The 22229-nt window shown below is 33.4% G+C and overlaps 1 long non-coding RNA gene and 1 other non-coding gene across 2 annotated transcripts in view; both read right to left on the minus strand.

The window, feature by feature from the left end:
* Positions 1-1514: 1514 nt before the first annotated feature.
* LOC111556923 lies at positions 1515-1624 on the minus strand. The gene has a single exon (XR_002736625.1). It is a non-coding gene; the product is annotated as a U6 spliceosomal RNA (small nuclear RNA).
* Positions 1625-4174: 2550 nt separating this feature from the next.
* LOC123384442 overlaps positions 4175-22229 on the minus strand; it is an 82046-nt gene continuing 63991 nt past the window's right edge. Inside the window, exon 3 of the long non-coding RNA XR_006595537.1 lies at positions 4175-4584. This is a non-coding gene — a long non-coding RNA (uncharacterized LOC123384442). The remainder of the gene's footprint in view (positions 4585-22229) is intronic.

Below are 22229 nucleotides of genomic sequence, written 5' to 3' on the forward strand. Positions count from 1 at the left end.
CCTCACTTCTGAGGGCCCTGTGGCTTAGGCCTGCTCTAATTCTCTGTGGGAGTGTCTCACTGAGCAATGGTCAGGTGTTGGGTTGCTCCCAGGAACACTCATGTGACCATGCTGCTGCAGGGGCCCCTGGGTGCCAGCCTGCCCCAGCAAAAGTTCCCATGATCGTGTAGCAGCAACAGTTCAGGAGATTATGGCAAATCACAACACTCAACTGGTGCCAAGTTTCACTGCATCCCAGTGTCCTTGTTCCAACACGAGCAAACTTGCTGTTCTCCAGGGCCCACTGGGACCTTTTCCTGTGGGGCGGCTTCATGGCCTCTCCCAAGTGTCCTCCCAATTGGGGAACCACCTCTCTCTGTGTGGCCCAAGGACCCCTTAGACCTTGCTGTCTGCTCCTGGGGATTCCCTCTTCCCACTAGAGCTGCAGAATTTCTGACTTTGTGCTCCTCTGTTTATAGAGTCCTTTTTTTTAAATTTTGTTAATGTTTTTATTTATTTTTGAGACAGAGAGAGACAGAACATGAGCAGGGGAGGGGCAGAGAGAGAGGGAGACACAGGCTCCAAAGGAGACACAGAATCCAAAGCAGGCTCCAGGCTCTGAGCTGTCAGCACAGAGCCTGATGTGGGGCTAGAACTCATGGACTGTGAGATCTTGACCTGAGCCCAAGTCGGACACTTAACTGACTGAGCCACCCCTGTTTATAGAGTCCTAATGGTATTGAAACCCTCTCCTTTCTTCATTTTCCCTTTCTTGTTCAGACCCTTGTAGGTGCTTCCACTCTTTCTCTTTCTCTCCAGCTGCTTTCAGGAGTGCTTTTCCTGTACTCTCCCCCATGTCTCTGTCCTCTCTCCACAAACAAAAGCAGTTCCCTACCCTCTAGTGCTTCTCTCTCCCCCAGTTCACCTCTCCCTGCCACGTACCTGCTGAGTTCTGTGGCTCAAATTATGCAGATTGTTGCACTAATCCTCAAATCAATTTTCTAGCTGTACAAAATGGTTTGCTGCTGATGTTGCATTTCAAGGCTGAGAGAAGCAGAGAACTTCCACGCTGCTCTGACATTTTGGTCTCTCTCTTTTTCCCTGGTGTTAAAGTAAAACTTGTGAAAGATTTCAGTGTGGTTCTCAAAAGAAGAGAGGGAAACTTTTGAGGTTTCAAATAGTAGCCAATTCCACCTTAGTTCTCCTCTGGTTGGGAGTCTCTCTGGAAGATGTTTGCATTGGAAACAGATGGAGCTCAACACAAGAAACTGAAATCATGACTCTCGACCAAGTTTAACAAAGAGAAGTTAAATCATTCTCCCAGGGGAAGGGAGAACGTGTATAATGTGTATGCTGGTATCTGGAGGAAGAAAACTAAATCACAGCATTCAAACAGCAGCATCTGAGGGTTTAGCTCTAAAATAGAACTAAAGCACACCAGGAATTGTGCAAGATAAACTACATAGATATATGAAGAAAATGTTACAATTTCTATTTATCATTATTTTTTAATGTTTATTTATTTTTGAAAGAGAAAAAGGATGAAATGCTTCACAAATGACAGACATGTTATTTTTGTGTAGGGGCCGTGCTAATCTTTTCTGTATCTTTCTGATTTTAGTCCACATGCTGCTGAAGCAAGCACTCGACTTATCTTTAATTTTTATTTTTAAAATGATAATCCCTTTAAGGTGTTTAAGTTTTTCATGCATTAATTGACATGGGAAGCTTTCTCAGGTCTTATTTCATGTCTGTTGTGTTTATAATGGAAGGTTTGGAAGAGCAGGATTTCCACAATGAAGGAGCTATCCTCATGGGTTTGGTGTACTGCTCAACAGTCCATGTGTATTTCCATAATTAAATGGATTTGCTACTTAATCATCAACCATTTTTAACTAAACTAACCCATACAAGATAGACAAGTGAGCTAAACAGGATGTCTACAAAATATGGATCGATGATAGTCCCAATGATTTAAGTACAGAAGGGCAACAAGGTTATAGCAGAGTTGGTTAGTTTATTGCTCAAAGCTCTCTTCATCTGCCTCATTTTGAGGCAACACATTTGTGACATGACAATATCTAACAAGCTGTTCAAAATAATTCAAAGTTATCAGTTCAAAGGATTTGCAACTGAAAAGCAAATTGAAAAGTAGATTTACACCCACAGGTATTAGTAGCCTTGCCTTAAGTGTATATTTTCCCTTGAGATATCAATTATTGATAATATTAAGCCACTATTATTAGTGGCTCATATCAATGTAATTTTCTAAATATATTAGTATAAAAGTTCATAGTATAAAAGTTCATATATATGCTCTATACATCAATAAATATACATATAATATATTGGAGGTATGTTATGTAAAAGTGTGGATACCAATTCAGAATATTTGGATTCAATTTACAAAAGCACAAAAGTTGTCATTTCCACACAAACCTTTTCAGTTCTTATTTGAGAAAGATTCAAAAATGAAGGAGGAAAAAATCCTGGCAGTTTCCAAAGATAAAAAATAGATGAGTCCTCAAAGTAATTTCTTACAAAGTCATTAAAAACTATCAGAATAGATAACTGCATCATCTTGAAATTTAGTTCATTTGCAAATCTTCCTCTGGATGCTATGTGTCTATTTTTGCAGTCACACTGTATGGTAGTTAGAGAAAAAGAAGGATGGACTGATCAAATTCAAGATCAGTTAGGTGTGGAAACCTAATTCATTTGGAATACATAGCCATGAGGTTCAGGGATGTTATAAGTCTCTAGGTTAGTGGCAAAGACTGGGTAAGGGATCATAGTCAAACTTGCAGAATTCTTTTGATTTGCACACTACTGGATTCCAAATGCTTTACAGATCATATCCTTAAAATAATTGACATTAATATCATTTCACCATTACTACCACCACCACCAAAAACAACAAACGGCTAAAATTTTTAAAGTAAAACAAACACAGGGCATATATCAGGTTTTAGACTAGGCCTTTCCAGTTTCAATCCTCATAATTTTCAACAATATCAGCAGAGCCTAAATTATTCTGCCAAGACCCAAGGGTCCTTCAGGCACTGTTCGGATAGTGGGAGGCATTGAGTTTATTATAATTAACTTAATTAAACTCTCTGTTCATTTTTATAAGCAAAATTCTCTTCTATATTAGATTCTACTTTTCCATCACAAATGCTGAAATTAAGGATACTATCTGTTTCTGACAGTGTATAGTAACTTAATTTTTGTAAGTACTACTCCTCCTGTAGATGCTATAAACAATCTCCTTGCAGGGATTAAATGAATGGATAAAGATAGATTTGTAAGGCACAGATTTCTTAACATTTAGAACCAAAATGAGAATTTAGAGACAATGATAAGAAATGCATGATGCATCAATTTCTAATGAGATGTTTCAAGAAATTTAAATATCTCAGAAGAAAAAAGAGTCATTTAAATTGTTTATTTTTATCATAAAATAAAGCACACCTTACTAAAATTGCATTAATAAGTAAAATACCCTGTACTTGATACAGTACTTAGCTAACATATTCTGATTGCCACTCATAAAGAAATTATGAATATTTTATCTTCTATCTCTATTGATAGAATTTTTAGTTCAATTCAATTGTACAATAAAACTACAATAAAATGGGTAAGCGTTTGAAAATATCCTTGAAGATTACTCAACTTAGAAAAACATAAAATTCCTCATTTCCACACAAATATTTTTTAGGCTGCAAATGGATATTAAAACTGTTTATTTTAGAAATATTCAAGAACGTTAAAGAATACTGGCAGTTTTCAAAGATAAGATATGGATTAAATCTTTGAAGCATGCTCTCACAAAGTCGTTAAAAGTAACAAAACAGGTGACTGTATCATCCTCAAATTCAGTTCTTTTGCAAATCTTCAATAAAATGTTTTTATATAAGTCTTTACGTTCTCTTTAAAAGTAATATCAGAGAAAACTATCCGCTTTTACTAGATTATCTTTTAGAATGGGAGACATAGAAAATCAGTAAATGAGGTTATATTACTAATTAGCATATTGTCTCCACTACCTATAGTACGCTACAAAAAAATGTGGCTTCCATTTTATCACATAGATGAAACAGTTATCTTTCAGGGTTTGAAATTTCTGTGATCTTTATGCTTAATAAGCTCAGTAAAAGGCATTCAAATTACATCACTTTTGTCTTGGAAGTTAAATTGGGAAATATTGCATTCTCTGAGATGATAAACTCTGCAGAAGATAAATTATCATGAGAAATAGTTTTAATTGATTTACCATAATAAAAGTTATGTGACTTTGAAGTGCAAATGACACATTAAAATGAATCTACAGTATGTTGATAATAAAGTGGCTTCTTTGTTAATGGAATTACTGACACCGCAGATGCTTTCAGGAGTGATGTCTTCTACTGTTAATCAAGAGACTTCAATGTAAAATGAATGTGCTGTTTATTTAAATGCCAACCCACCTTTCTCACTTCTTGTTTCAGAGTAGTTCACTACTAAGGTCAGAGAAATGGAGATTCTGGTCATCATAGAGTCAGTAGTATTTTAGCTGCTCCACTTCTGCTTTTTGCCAAACATCTTGACTGCAATCCCAACTTCCCCCTGCATATGTGAATCAGAAAGACTGTCAGAGAAGAGGCACAGGACAAAGTCCATGATGAAGTGCAAGATTAGATGTATCTATAAATATGTACATTAGTAATTTTTTTTCTCACATATAAACCTTAACAATACATGTTACAAAAGTTTCTAAACAAGAAGATTCAAAGGAAATTAGTTAATATTTTAGAATTTTTAAATTTTTCTTATGTTTTTTTTTAAAGTTTATTTATTTATTTTGAGAGAAAGAGAGCACACAAGTCATGGAGGGGCAGAGAGAGAGAGAGAGAGGGAGAGAGAGAATCCCAAGGAGGCTCCACACTGTCAGTGCAGAGCCTGATTGAACTCATGAACCATTGAGATCATGAACTGAGCCAAAGTCAAGAGCCAGATGCTTAACAGACTGTGTCACTGAGGCACCCCTAGAGTTTTTTGTTTTAAAGACAGTAATAAAGTATTTCAAATTTACTCAATATTTCATTAAAATAATTTTTGGTGAAGTAACCATGATAGGGGACTTTACTTGCACTTTGACCTTAGTTTGTACTTTCTAACTGATTAAATTCTTCTTTCCAGCTTATCTTTTAACTGAAGCAAAAGACTCCAAGGACAAAGCATCCCGTGATGGAAACCAAAACTACCACCTCAAGCAATAACGACTGCCCTGATGTCAGCAAGACCCTACATGTTTGACCCCAAGAAAATGATGGACCTGACCTTTACTTCTCCCTGCATGGACCCACTAACCTTTGTCCCTTATAGTCCTTATATAAGCCCAGAAATATTTTCAGCACTTTGGAGACAGCTTTGGGATATTAGTTCAGTGACTTCCTGATGTTGACCTCACTGAAACATACTCCTTTCTCATTTCACTATGGTTGTCTTCGTGCCTTTGGATTTTGTCAATAACAACTGGTGAAATTTGGTTTGTTTGGGACCCTGAGAGCCAGGCACTCTTGCACCGTTGGCCCAGATTACATTTAATAATCTCTGACTACTCTTCTCCAATCATCTTCTACAAAAATTCATGTCAGCTTAGGTGTAGGAATAGTTTGAACACTGTACTTGTTTGGTTTATTTGCCAATCATTGTGTCAGTCATACAACTGAAAATTATCAGTATATGATTCTACTTAACCAGGAACAGTATATAGAAAAAAAGTTTAGTACTCTCAACCTCTGTTTTGTAACTGAAAATTAAAATCTCCTGCCATTCTCATCTTCTAAGAATTGTGAATTGGCTGGAGAGATGTGGAATGAGATGAGATGAGACAGGAGCACAGAAGTACCTTATGGTTGTTTCAGTGCAAGGCTCACTGAGTGTTACTGGAACAATATAGGATCCGCAAGATTAAACATCAGTTTACTTGCTCTGGGAAATTCTGAAGATTCATGCAGTGATATAAAGATTATTATCAATAGGAATTATAAATGTGAGAGCTATAAGATCCAATAATGACACATTTAATAGCTATCAGTGACTGACATTCATGTGATCTTACATCTCAATAATTAACAAACATTTTCTTATTTAATAAATTCTTTACACTAAATATAAAGCATTCACTCCCCCTATATTTTACAAAATGATAGTGAATTGCAAAATCCTGCTTTAAAGGCTCACTTGCATAAAGAAGAAAAACTGTAAGTTTTGTAAGTAACACTGTTTCCTGAGATAAAAATTTGACATGCTATGTGCATAGATTCTAAGAGAAGCTGGGCTAAAAAATAGTAATGCTTATATAACAGTAAAATACCTATAAAGGAAAAACACTTCAAAAACATACTATTTTAGAAGTGCTATGTAAACACTAAGTAACAGTAGTTTTCTTAGAGCCATTTTCAAACCAGTAATATAATTTCTAGTATTTAACTAAAACAAATTTCAAACTAACTAACTAAACAGCATTTAACTAAAACAAATTTCAAAAGCAAATATTTGATATTTCAATTTAGAATTGTTTCTAAGGATTTTATTGTTTGATTTTTTAAAAAACATACTGTTAATCTGCTTTTTGGATGATTCTATCATCTAGATAGAATTTATTCTTTGGAGACTTATTACTTAATCCCGCAAAATACTGAGCTGTGGTTAAAATCGCAGAGGCAAACATCAGAAGTTTTCTAACGTGCATTCATTTACCAATTTGCACTACTCATGCATTCTTTATCCTTTCAACCTGGAAAGCTTCTATCTGATTTTTTTAGTGGCTGTTTAAACAAAAATAGATGTTTATCTCTTTAAAATTTTGCCAGGAAGCTGTCACTTTCCCATTTACTCAAGCGATGTTGTGACAGAATGTGTCAGCTTCTCACACAAATGAAAAGAGATATAGACCTGTATTTACTTTAGCTGAAAAATAAGTAGTCATCAATTCAGAGAAAAGTGTTTTCCCATCTGAAAAGATGAAGTAAATAGGAGTGGTTGAGAGAAGTAAGTATTTCCTAATACATAAAAAGGCAGATGTAAACCAAACATACAACCCTGATCCATTTTGGGTTCTCATCCTAGAAGTGGATAATCTCATGGTATGTTGAAGTTGGTACTTCCCTACACGTCTTTTGCAGTATATGATTTTGTTTTAAAAAAGATAAATGTTTACGCAGTTAACCTTCCCACATTCTCTCCTGTGTAAGCTACAAGCTGCAGAAATTTAAATGGAAATAAGAAAAAATCATCTTTAAGAAATAGTTTTTGGAATCATATTAGATTCAAAACAAACATAATTGGTAGAGATTGGCCCCAAACTTTGTACTCTATTAGGATACTTGAATTGATAATAATGATCTCACTAGACAATGAACATTAAACCTATGTTTCACTATATATTATTATGAAAATATTTCATTATTATGAATTTCATAGAACCAAGTTTTATTAAAAATATTACTGAATGCATTGAAATGAATACTGACACTGAACAAAAAAATGGCAATGATAGGCTTTTGCTCAAAAGTGATTAGAGATGTGCAGTTAAACTGAAAGCCTCTGTAGATTACTTAACTACGGGATACTTAAATTCTCTGGCTCTGTTTTCCCATCTGTTAAAAGGGGCAAAATGAAACCTATTTAATAAGATTGTATACGAATTCTATGAATCTACAAGGTATTTCTTTTATTTTTTAAAAAATGTTTATTTATTTTGAGAGAGAGAGAGCACAGGCAAGTCAGAAAGGGGCAGAGACAGAGGGAGAGAGAGAATCCCAAACAGGCTCTGCATGGTTAGCACAGAACCCTAAGTGGGGGGGGCAGCATTCCATATCACCAACCAGGAGATCATGACCTGATCTGAAATGAAGAGTTAGATGCTTAACTGACTGAGCCACCCAGATGCCCCTAAAAGGCATTTCTCATATATATCTATCTATCTATCTATATATATATATATATATATATATGTATATATATATATATATATATATATATGTATATATATATGTTCTCAAGATTCAAATTTTCATATATATATATATATATATGTATATATATATGTATATATATGTATATATACATATATATATATATATATATATGAAAATTTGAATCTTGAGAAGTCATTTAGATTTTTCATTTCAATTGACAATTCAGTAATAGTTTAGAGGTACAACTTGAATATTTTAATTTGTCATTTTTCTTATCTAGGAAAGAAGAAAAGGGAAGGAAGGAAGGAAGGAAGGAAGGAAGGAAGGAAGGAAGGAAGGAAGGAAGGAAGGAAAGAAGGAAGGGAAGGCAGTGATCATTTTCCAAAGTGGCATATATGAATTTTAGGTATCCTTGAAAGTTATCTAAGGGATATTTGAGATTTCCATAAGTATATCTTACTTTCATGTTTTGATTTTAATATTAAACTGAAAATTAATGTTAACATAAAACATTGTTAGCTGGAAAATTACTTAAATATAAGCATTAGTAAATCATTTTTACATTCTTGTCTTTTTCTATTTAAAAAAAAATTTAATCTTTATTTTTGAGAGAGAAAGAGACAGAGTGGCAGTGGGAGAGGAACAGGGAAAGAGGGACACACAGAATCTGAAGCAGGTTCCAGGATCCGAGCCTTCAGCACAGAACCCAATGAGGCGCTTGACCTCACAAACCATGAGATCACGGCCTGAGCCCAAGTCAGACGCTTACCCAACTGAGCCACCCAGGCACCCCAGCATTCCTGTCTTTATGTTCATGATCTCACTAGTACCATCTCATAATATTTTTCATGTTTGTTATTGAGAAAGTGACAGGAATATTTAATACATAAATACAAATTATTATAAAATGAAAGCAAAGTGATATCTTGATATGCAACAATAAAGTTCTGTAATGGTTAAAATAGAAGTGGTAAAATAATGCATTTAGAGTGAACACCTGGAATATAGTAGTACAGGCATGCCAAACTCCAAAGAATATGGCTATGGGAGTTATACCATATTTATAGTTTGAATGAGGTTTCAGTTTCAACCCTAAACACTTGTTTTTCAGTAAATTATTTTTTTCTAAATTTTATCTTTCTGTACTTTTGGTTGCATTTAAATTGCTTATTTATTTTGTTGCTATTTTCAATACATTTTTTATGCAGATGGTTCTAGAATGTTTCTAAAGAAAAATAATTTCCTGCCACCTCCCACACATTTTCTACCTCTTAGAGGCAATGAATTTCAACTATTATAGCTATTTCTTTTGGTATTTACCTCCATGTCTCCTAAAATGTAAGTATATTGTCTATTTTTTATTTCAAACTTGAATTTTTCTCCATTATCTTCCACTGAGTAAGGTGAGACTTTAGCTCTCCTTCATGTACCCGCACCTCAGCACCTCCCAGCCCTACAGTTGTCAGATATATCAAGTAAAACATAGGACAGCCTTACATTTGAATTTGACATGGAAAACTGAATATTTTTTAGTATAGATATGTTTTAAACCGTGTTTACTTACACACAAAAAAACTGCTGTTTGCCTGAAATTCAAATTTAACTGTGCATCCTGTATTTTACTTGGCAGCCCCCTTCCTCTCCAATCTTTCAATATCTTTATGTAAGCATTTGATGAGAGCATCAGTCATTGGGGACATGACTATGATCCTGTAAACTATTCACAGATGAGCCTTTATATTTGCAATGATTATTGTAACCTTCCTGGCACAATCTTTTGTTTTCTTTGGAATCTTTCTCTTAAACTTGTTAATTTGTATAGATATTAAACCTAGTTTATAGCCAAAATTTTTCTTAATAGCCCAAATCTTCTCTTGGTTCCCTCACATGCCCCGAGTATTCCATAACTTTCTGTTTCTATTTTTTTTTTTTTACTGATTATTTTTGAGAGAGAGAGAGAGAGAGAGAGAGAGAGAGAGAATGCGAGCAGGGGAGATGCAGAGAGAGAGGGAGACACAGAATCTGAAGCAGGTTCCAGGCTCGGAGCTGTCAGCACACAGCCCAACATGGGGCTCGAACTCATGGACTGCGAGATCATGACCTGAGCTGAAGTTGGACACTTAACCAACTGAGCCACCCAGGTGCCCTTTTAAAAATTTTTTTAGTGTTTATCTTTGAGACAATCACTTTCTGTTTCTTAGAAATGTTTCTTCTTTGCTACTTTGGATGCATAGCATAAACACAGATGCTTCCTTCATTATCACTCTGGGCTTTTATGAATTTTCTTAGATTTTGCCACTTTCTTTAGATTCCCTTTTTCCTAGATAAACTCTCATGGTACATTTTTATTTAAATTAAATTAATTAATTAATTAATTAATTTGTCCCAGAATCACTCTAATTTAGGGAAGAATCTGTACTAGAAGCTTTCTGCTTAGGGTACACGCGATGCCCAACTTTTATGATCTTGCACGTCTGAAAATGTTATTGTGATAACCTTACTTTTAATAAATAAACCACCCTGCCGTACAACTATAGGCTTGAAATATTTTAACTATGAACTATGAAGGCCTTCCTTCATAGCAGGAACCAGAGAAGAATGTACTCCTTAGAGACAAAGCTTGAGTTGGAGATTTTTTGAGGTGGTTGTTGCTATTGTTTTTAACTGAGTGCATCTCCAATCTCTGCACATCTTGGGCAGCAGGAAGCTAAAGTCTCACTATTTCAGGTCTGAGAAGACAAAGACCAAGACAGGCAAATAACTAGAAATTTATTAGGCATTTCATAAAAACAAAAAGGGTGAGCTCAAAGCTTGTATATATATACCATACCCATATACTTGACTGACCACCAAAGTATGCTGCTGTAGAGGAATACTCCAGAAGGCAGATTAGTAAGCAGGGGGTGGGCTAAAATAAGCAGCAAGGGAGAAGAAAAATGAAGAATGCTTTGAAAAGGATAATAGAATTTCAGTCACTATTACATCTTATTTGCAATGATCATTTTCAACCAATATTTTAGAGTCATTCAAAGAAATGGAAGTAAGACCTATATTGAGAGTAAAAAGCAGTCTATAGAAACTGATTCAAATCAGCACAGATGTTGGACCTAACAAAGCAAGACTTCAAAACAGTTATTACAAGTGTATTCAAATACTCAAAGGAAACGAAAAGCCATAAAGAGGAGAGAGACAGATGATCTAAAAAGAGATGTAGAAACTATAAAAATGGAAATGCGAGAGTTAATCAATACAATAACTGAAATAAAATACTTATCAGATTGTTTTGACAGAGATCAGAAACAGTAGAAGAGGGGCACCTAGGTGGTTCAGTCAATTGAGCCCCTGACTCTTGATTTCAGTTCAGATCACGATCCCAGGGTCATGGGATCAAATCCCACATCAGGCAGTATGCTGAGCATGTAGTCTGCTTAAGATACTCCTTCTCTCTCTCTCTCTCTCTCTCTCTCTCTCTCTCTCTCTCTCTCTTTTTCCTTCTGCCCCTCTCCTCCACTTACTTCTTTCTCTCTCTCTTGCAAAAAAATACTTTTTAAAAAGATACAATAAATACAATTATGTCACTAATTACATTAAATATAAGTTGACCAGACATTCTAACCAAAAGAATGAGATTCAAATCAAAACGCTGAGATGAGGTAAAAGACAACCATAACCACCACAACAAAAGACAAATAGTGACAATCTATGCTGTCTACAGAATAAACGCTTCAAAACATTGAATGGGAAAAGGGAAAACAATTCTTGAAAAAAATACATAAAAAATTTTTGGAGTAGTTAAATTGATATCAGAAAAATAAAACTTAAATACAAGGAATATTATTAGAGACGATAATAAAAAAACACCTGGTCATGATAAAATTTATACATTTCGTAAAGATATAATAATTATCAATATAGATATACATTATCACTGAGCTTTAAAATACTCAAAATAAAAACCAATAAAACTTAAGGAACATATACATAATTGCAATTGGAAGTGTTAACACACTTGGTTCAGTAATTAATAGAAAAACTAGACCAGAAAAAAATCCATAGTAATAAACAAACCACCTTCAACTAACTGCTACACAAATTGTATGATATACACTCTTTTAAAGTGATATGGGATATTAACCAATATAGACCATATTTTAGTCCATAAATAAGTTTCAATACATTTAAAAGGTTCAAAATCATATGAAGTATGTTCTCTCAGCAGAACAGGATTAATTTTGAAATTAAATATTTGAAAAGAGTTCTAAATAATTGGGAATTAAACAAGACACTCCCAAACAACTCATGAGCCAAATACAAAATAAGAAGGAAAATTAGACAATATCTTGAATGATAATAAAAGCCAAGAACATATCAGAATTTGTGGTATGAAGCTGAAGCAATTGTTGAGGAGTAAGTCACAATTGTAAATGCTCTTATTAGAAAAGGAAAATTGTCCAACACCAAAAATATATCCCCAGACTTCAGGAATCTAGAAAAAGAAGAGCAATTTAAGACCAAGATAAGTATGGGGAAAGAAAAAAATGGAGTGAAAATCAATTAAATAGAAAAGGGATAAGCAATAAAGAAAATCAATAAAACCCAAAACTAAAGTTATTTATTTGAAAATATCAACAAAATTAATATACCCCTAGCTATATTAATGAAGAAATGAGAGACAGAGAAGGCCATGTTGTTTATAAGCCTATCTACTTTATATTTTGTTACAGCAGCCCAAACGAAGATATTCAACACTGCAGAAGCTATTCATTTTCAAGTGAGTTCTGTTCATTATTAAATGAGAAACAGTGACATAGGATGATGCTTCCTGGCCAGTTTTGGGAGCAACCCTAATGGGTCAAACACATTTTCATAGCAGTACCAAAAACTCTTGCAGCTTAGTCCAGGCCAGCTGTTTAATGAGAGCAGCTATAAACTTCAGACTACATAAATGGGGTGCATTAGTCTTCTTCAGGATCTTCGTATGTTCATGTCTTCCATAAATCTTCTCCTCCAAGCTGTTCAAATTACCTTCCAAAGAGAAAATATGAGTTGTCCAACTTAAAACATTTCATGGATAATGATGACTTCTAAAATGAGATTTTGAAAGTGCTCTGAAAGAATATAGAGAGATTTTGAGATGACATCAAATGTAAAGCCGCTCAGTGAAGAATAAAAATTTCCTAATGTCATGTTACTGTTACATAGAAAATAAGCTTGATTTGGGGAACACTACTCATTGGGAATTTTCATTTCCTCTGTCTCGATTAAGCAAATTTTCTCAGGTGACCTCAACTGAAAGCCTCAGAAACCTCCCAAAGATTGTTGGGGAGAGACAGTGAAGATGAAGGGAATACACATACACAGGATCTGATATTCCACTTAAGGTTTAAACAAGAAATCCAGTTTTATCGATTTATGTTCTATTCTGAGATTCATTATACAATTATTTCTAAATATAAGCTCTGGGTCTAAAATTTTTGAAAAATATTGTTTACACTTATCCTGAAACAAATATTTATCTGAACTTCTAATTTTGAATACCTAAATATTATAAATAAAATTGTATTACTTTCCAGTTTTGTTGACGGTAGTATAGAAGGAATCAAATGGCTAATGAGATGTTTCTGATGTCTTTCTAGTTTTCACATCTTTGTGGCTTGCTTTATATAAAAACAAGACTTCTGAAGACAGCTTTTGTAATTTATTTGTCTCCTTTATTGTATCATTCAACTTTATGTCTTGTGGACTAGTCCTCTTAATTTTTGTACCTCGGTATATTTTATTGAATGCACATTGAGGTGAATTTAATGAATATATTAAAACATCTTATTCGACTGAAGAATAGATGTATCAGTTAATTTCAAACCAAACAGCCAAGGGAGATATATAATCAAAAGTAAATTAAAAAAATAGATGCAAATAAAGAAATGGCAATCTACTTTAACATGGCTGTGGATATAACATGGCTTATCATTTATTGAGTGGTAGAATACTAACATCCATTATCTTACAATTTTTAAATTGCTCCATGTTACTCTTAGTACATTTGTATTAAGCAGTCATGAGACATGTGTCTGAAATTTCTGTAAAAATCAGCAAAATTAAATTGCTAAGAACAGGAAAAAGATCAAACTGTGCATATGTTTTTCATAAACACTGACTCTACTTCTGAGGGTAATAATGTCTTAAATATTCCTTAATACATATTTATGTATATACATTAATGAAGACACAATAGTTTATTCAAATTAAATAAAAAATTATCAACAATTATTATGAAATTTTCCATCACAGAAAAAGAATGTCCAGAGAAATCTACTTAATAATCAATGTGGTTGCTACATTTTCAAATGAATGGAACAGAGGAAGTAAATGAAATAAGTAAATGATTTTGTTAAAGTAGAAAAAAATTGCCTTGATTTTTGGCTTATAATCTAAGACTATAAGATCAAGCTAGTTCAAAGATCTAACTGGCTATGTCATATAAATGAGTTGTATTGTGTCATGCTCACAGGATTTAAGATGCAGTTCATTCCCTTTACCACACATAGACATGCTCTTAGTCTACCAACATATCCATTACACTCTTCAGCCTTTTAAGAGATCCAACTTCAGCAGTATACTTAGAATAGACAGATCTCTGATAGAGAGAACTCATGCCCTGGCCTCACAACTCACAATACCCAGGGATAATTTGTAAATCTAAACTCTTCAAATTGAATGCATTTTAGGTTAGGGGTAATATATTAGAGGTATTCAGAAAATCTAAGTGCTTGTGAAAAACATATTGTATGCCAACCTCACAGAGGTTCCAATTTGCTCTCTAGGTCACCCCAAAGAAATTCTCCCTATGGGATTTTGCCTTTAGAGAGACAAAGTGAATTGATTCTGTTGAAATATTCATTAAATTAAAAGGCTTCATTTACTATTCTAAAAGCAATTAATCAGTTTTCCTCATTCACCATAGTACAGTACTAGCTACCACTCCACAAAAGGGCATTACTGCTCTAGGGAAAATGCAATGTATTGTAACAAAAATTGATAAGGTCTGTTAAGAAAGTTAGTTACAGACGTTAACAGTTAAATTTTTATAGGAATATAGAAAACTTTGAAATTGCCTGATTAATAAAAACGCTTGCAGATAACAATTGAAAAAAATTTTAAAGCAATAAAGAAAAAGAAATCATGGCTATTAATGATATTTTTGAAGGGTTTAAAATTTATTCAATATAACTTAAATCCAAGTGTAAGGAAAGACAATTTCTTAAAAAAAAAGTAAGAGTAAATACAAATTGAAATTATTCAAGTCCCCCCTCCCAAATATTTATAACAGTGATAACAGCCAAGTACTCTTGATAATTAGGAAGATGCCAATTTCTCTAAAGTCTCTTTATGTTCACATATTTGTGATTAATTATTCTGGTAACAACATGTGGAGCACATCAATCCTAGGTCACCAGCTGAACATAGCCCAGGTCAACAGTTACACTATGTTGTAAACCAAAGATATATTCTTTTGACAGCATTTCAGTGTAATATATAAATCACTGAATGGCTTCAAGATAGTATGTAATGAAAAATTAATGCAGTTTTGCTAATTTAAGCAGAAACTCTAAACACAAAATTATAATTTAAAAATTTTGAATAAAGATGTATCTATAGAAATATGCAAATATCTGTATATATATGTGTGTGTGTGTGTATGTATATATACATACAAGTACTTACATATTTCTGTATGTCTGTATATATATATGCATATATATACATATATATTTATAATGAGAAGTAGACCTAAGGAAAGCAGAGATGATACAATGAGAGTTATTTTAAAATTCAACATATCCAAATTAATTCTCTTTGATACTATAATAAAGAAAATTTTGCTGAATTTAGTTTAAACGAAAATGGCCAGAACATTACAGACCAGACTATCACCACAGAGAATAGCTGAACATATCACTCAACAGCCTGTGTGCTATCCTGTATTGTCCATTTTTGCAAATATCTAAAAGGTTTTTTTTACTGGTAATCAGCAAACATGCCTTGTAAATCTAATCAATTTCTTTGAGCTAAGTGACTAATGACACTAATGAACAACCAATGGTATTAACGATAATGAACAGCCAATAAATTTCACATATTTATAAATTTTAAGGTCTTTGATGAGGTTTCTTCCAAAAGACTTTTTAAAACGTGACTTAACAGAATTAATTACAGGGGTAAATCTGAGATGGTAAAAGAAATGACTTTAAAAAGTAAATAAAATCAAGCATTTCCTTGATGAACTCAGAGTACGTTATTAAGAGCTTTCTAAATCAAATGGAAAAGTGGGTGCATACGTAAATGTTGGGAGGCAGTGAACCGAGAGTGGTAGATTTGAGTCTCTCCAACTGAGAAGGCCTGTATGAAAATCCAAGTTCTGTCATGTACTAGCTGCACAACCCTAGGTGATCTATTAAACTCTCAAGACCTCAGTTTTCACAGCTGTATAATAGGGTAATGACAATACCTGTCTTCTGAATGAAATGAAGTGTCTTTAATGTGCTAATAACTACTGTGGTTGGAATGCAATGAGCAGGAACTAATGTCAACTTTTTACTTTTCATAGTATTACTCAAGTTGTTTTTATCTAATACCGTATAAGATATTAATATAGAACAAGTTACGAGAGAGCTTTATTACATTGTCTGTGAAGATAAAAATATATAGACCATGGTTTGGAAAATAATTTGCAACAGAAGAACCAGACTATTTTCTAACACAAAGATACTGTATTCAGCTCTCAACTATAATAGCCCAAAGGGTCAAGCCAACAGTCACTAACTGAACTATTGTTAATTAAATGCTGACCTACCTCTAATGAACGAGGTGGTATCATGTTCATTATCCTACTTCACTTGATAACAACCTGTGACAGAAGCATTATGGTTCTCACCTTTCAAAAAACTAGGGTTCAAAGAGCTTAAGTACTTGTCGAAGATCATAAATTCAAGAGTAGGAAATCCAGGAGTTATATAGACTTTTCTTTCGCCTACATCACAATAATTCCAGTTACTATAACGGAATACTAGTAACAGAATGTGGTCAGTACCTACAGCATCCTTTGAAATATTTGGTCACAACTCTTAATGAAAATACTACAAGCTCTGTGTTCTCTTGTTTCCCAATTTTTGCACATACACTTTCCAATGCCTAAAATGTTACTTTTCTCTCAGCAGGGCTGAGACAAGGATGAGCTACTGAGGCACATGACCAAGTGCAAAATTCAAAGAAGTTCAAAAAAAATTGAGACAAATCACATAATTGAATATATATTTTTAACATTTAAGAGATCTGCATAACTCCAGAATCCAACACTTTCCAAAACAACAAAGCATAGTTAACAAATCATGCTTAGGAAAAAATCTGTTTGAAATGCAAAACAGACCCGTAACATCAATTTAAGTACATAAAGGTCATTAACATGGTTGCATATTCCACACTGCAAACCAACATGAATAAGTTACCATTTACTAAATTTGGTGTTCTGGCAAGAAAGAGAAGCCACAGTTGTCGGAAAAGACAAATTAAGTCTCCCTTCTCCAAATACATATCTGTTGTGACGTTGGATTATCTTCATATCTTTCAACCAACCAACCAACCAACCACCCAAACAGATTTCAATAAATGGAAAGGAGGAGGTATAAAAATCCAGCTGTCTTGTATTAAGCCAGATTTTAAATGGATTTGCCAAACAGTGCGATTTTTCTTACTAACTTTTATGAGAAAAGTATTATTTTTATTAGTGTCTATTATTTATGTTAATGTCTGGTGGGTTTATATTTGTGTTCAAAAATAATGAATATATATTTAAAAATTTCAGTTTTAATTTCTCCCATGGTAAATATCAATAGACATAAATCATATAAAAAAACAGTTCTTCAGGTTCTTGATAAATTTTACCAGCGTAAAGGGATCCTCAGATCAAAGTCTGAGAAATGCTGCCATAAAATTTTTAAAAACAGGGACCAGTTGGTTTAAAACAATAGAAATGAAGGGAAAAAATACACTTCAAAGGACTTCGATTAATTTTATAATCATACCAAACTGTATGATTATATACACAAGCAAACCTAGGCGGTTGTGTAGAGTCAAGGTCAATGTACATGAAGTAACAGAAGAACAAATATTTGGGATTTAATGGAATTTATTCACTGACCCTGAAATGTCATCCCTGATTGTAGCATTGCATTTCTGTCTCCAGTGTCCTTTGCTATATAAGAATATATTTGGGGTGATCTAAATACATGCAAAAATATGCAAGTGTTTTAGGTAGATCTAATAAATTGGTATAAGAAAATAATACATATATATATATATATATATATATATATATATAATTTGTTTTATTTCAGAATGAAGTTTATCTTTGCAATTCACATTGGCATAAATGATGTGGTACTTCCAGCTGAATTTTATTGTTGGGTAGTCTTGAGCTTGGTTCCTCAAAACTTCAAACTGCTTCCTTTGCCCTAGAGCACTGACCTAATAAAAATGTGATCACCGTATAGGTAGCAATCTATTACTTTACCAGTGACTCTTTATGTGAACACATAGCACAAGAGAAACTAATCTGTATATTAGAGAGGGAATGAATTAACATAAAATAAATGAAATTTACTATTAGAGTGAAATACTGCAATATTTGGGTTTGCCAATCTATTTGAGAAAATAGAATTGATAATTTTGTTCAAATTAAACCTTGAGCCTTTAGATAGTCTCTAATTTATATCAGACTGCTCTTAAAAATAAACTGTATAAATTCTATACTTGTGAGATACACTGGGCAATATGAATGACTTTGGAAACAAATTTATGTAATACATTTTGATATTTTTCTCCCTCTGTCTCTTTGTCTTCACAAGGCAAAAATTACCTAGCTGAGTGACAAGAAAGTATCTCTCAACTGAAAAATTTACCAATCTCATGGAATTTCTTTCTTTTTTTTTTTTAATTTTTTTTTTCAACGTTTATTTATTTTTGGGACAGAGAGAGACAGAGCATGAACGGGGGAGGGGCAGAGAGAGAGGGAGACACAGAATCGGAAACAGGCTCCAGGCTCTGAGCCATCAGCCCAGAGCCTGACGCGGGGCTCGAACTCACGGACCACGAGATCGTGGCCTGGCTGAAGTCGGACGCTTAACCGACTGTGCCACCCAGGCGCCCCTCTCATGGAATTTCTAATAAAACGTATTAAAATGATTCTAAAGCATGCACTGAAATAAAATAACAAAGTATCCCAACACATTCTTTGCTAGTAGTGTATCTATATTAAAAAAATAAAATAAAATAGTCAAGGTAAACAGTGTCCTTAATCCATCTTTATGTTGAGTACTCAACTCAGAAAATAATATTGATCTGATTCATGATTTTGATATCACAAATTATGATATCTACTATTTAATATACTCTAATAAAAATAGCATCTAGGTATATTTCAACATTTTAATACACTTTGAGATTTTATAACTTTAGCTTCATGACCCTATTTGCTTATTAATTATCTGAAGCATTTATTCATGTGTCATAAATAATTTGATTATAGTTCCATTCCCAAACACTTTTTTGTTGCTTATTTTCTTACCTTCCTTAAACATCTCAACCTCAATGCTTAGGTATCTGAAATATGTCCTACATATTTCTATTTATCTTGAAAGGAAAATCAATAAATTATGATCTGATATAAGGCATTTAGGTACCAGAGTCCAAAGCAGTCTGAAGCCATATTTGAACATACTCTAACACAGACTGCTGCAGCCTGGCTTCCCACCCTCTCCTCCAGATACCATACTCATTCTTGCTTCATCTTGTTCATTTACCCTTCTTCCCCAATGAGCTTGCTCCCTTCTGCCATTTTCCTTGTCAAGCTGCAAATCCTATTAAATGGTTTTCTTGATTATTTCTGGGTGAAGTGATTATTTTTCTCCATTTTTATACTCTTTTGTGATGAAGTTATCTGTATGTCTCCTACATATTAAGGATATTTGAATTCTTAAAGGTTAGAGATAACACCTTATTGTTAAATCTTACTTTTGCCATACAGATCGCATTAATGGCCACAACTGGTCACACCTACCTGTATCCAAGCCTTCCACTACCCACCGCCCCCCCCTCCCACCCAACTCCCCACCAACTCAGGACTTGGGCATGTAGCTTACTTTGACCAATGCGGCAGTAGCCAATAACGTAATTGCATCATATGGGGTTCTTGCTGTCTCCAAGAACTTACCTATCTAGCCTGCTGGAAGAATCTGCGTGCAGAACCAAGTATCTCTATTCTATAGCAAGCCTACTGCCAGATGGTAAGCCATATAAATACTTGTTTTGAGCCACTTAGTGTTGACATATAAAATTATTATGCCATTTATTAGAAAACTGATACACTATCCCTAGAACCTAAAACACAGCAAACTTACAGTACCCTGCACAGGTTCAACACTTAATGAGTAATTCTAGATAATGCTTCTAGATAATATACTCTATCTAGATAACTTCTAGATAAATCTAGATAGCTTCAAGATAACTCTAGATAACACATTCATAAACTAGTTGGAAATAATAACTGAAGGAAGCTGGCTTCTTTGAACATCTGCAATAGGCTAAGTAAGGTGCTAGGTAATTTCATTTTTATTCCATTTACTCCTTGCCACAATTATGTGAAGTAGTTGCTAAAAAACCCATGCTACAGGTAATGAAACAGAAGCTAAGAGAGATAATCTAGGTAGTACATAAAGTTTGAAAAGGGCTTAAATGATCACATACCATTCTGATAACAAGGTTTAGTTTGTTCATTATGTGGGAATTATATCACAGGCCCTTGAGGGGGAGGAGATATTAAATGAGTAAATATGTAATCATTTTTTAAAATAAAAATTGATGCTTTGTAAACAGTATGTTTTATGACACACTTTGGAATGCAATTTGAGGATACGCAAGGGAAGTAAGCCTACCTGTAAGTACTTTCATACTTTTATCTTCCTTCTTACATCATGCCACAGGTTTTTCCACTGTTCAACATTTTTTTCTTTTTTTACCAAGAACGTAGTGTATGTCTGGTACTGTGCAAGATACCTAGACACTAGATTTATGGTTGTGGACAAAACCAGTAGTATTTATCTTTTCAGTGATGGTAGTTTGAAGTCAGCCATGCAGGAGTATTTATATCCCAGTAAATGGCAAATGCTACAAATTGGGACTTCTCTTTTCTTTCTTTCTTTCTTTTTTCCTTGATAAAAAACAACTGTGAAATATTTACCACAATTATTTTACTAGCCTTTGGCCTATATAAGAAAGGAAATTTGTATTTATATTGCATTCAAAAGCCCAGGTACAAAAGCATAAATTAATTAATTAATCCAGTTAAATAAAAAAGACTTCAGAAAAAAAAAACAAGTAAAAATCTATATAGTAGTTACAATAGACACAAATTATATATAAAGACAGCCCTACAATTTAAGGAAATTCAAAAGTACATTAAGGAATTTGAAAATATATAACAGGCAAATAAGATATACAGGCAGACATCAAACTATATACACATTAAGGCATAATGTGTTATTAGAAATGAAGACAGTTACTTCAGCCTGATAAAAGGAAGAACTGACTATATAAAATGGGCCTGAACTTTTGTACACCTAATAACAACTCTATAAAATGCAAGGCAAAACCAAAACTCGAGAATATTATGAAGAAAAAAATTTAAAGCCATAATTATGTATCCACATTAATATAAATTTCTTATATATTTGTAAATAAGTCACACTAAAAGTTGATAAATGAAGATTAAAAAAGTGAAAAACACATTTATGGTCTATGAAAATCCAGCCAAAATGACTCAAGAATGTGCATTGATTCAAGCATAAATGAAAGTTTATAAAAACAATCACATACCAGAGTAGATTAAGAAAAGAGATTGCAGCAATAAATAACATTAACAGTGAAAATGGTTCATAATTAAAGAAATTCTCTGAAGGATTTTCTATCAGTAAATTTTAAACTTGTAGGAAATGATCAAATGTGAGAACACTATAAAAATTACTAGAATTAGCTTAAGAAAATCTTAAATGTTGAATCAATAATGTACTCACTTTATATGCGCTCTTAACAGTCAAGGATTTTTACAAGCTCTACCTCACTTACAAGTTCGGTGTCATATTTAAACACATTGTTCCCCATTTTATGAAATTAGTACACATGATACCAAATCAGAGATGGACACTATGTAAATAATAAACTTAAGACATAAAA

The sequence above is a fragment of the Felis catus genome, chromosome A1 (assembly GCF_018350175.1).
Source record: "Felis catus isolate Fca126 chromosome A1, F.catus_Fca126_mat1.0, whole genome shotgun sequence".
NCBI classification, from domain to species: Eukaryota; Metazoa; Chordata; class Mammalia; order Carnivora; family Felidae; genus Felis; species Felis catus.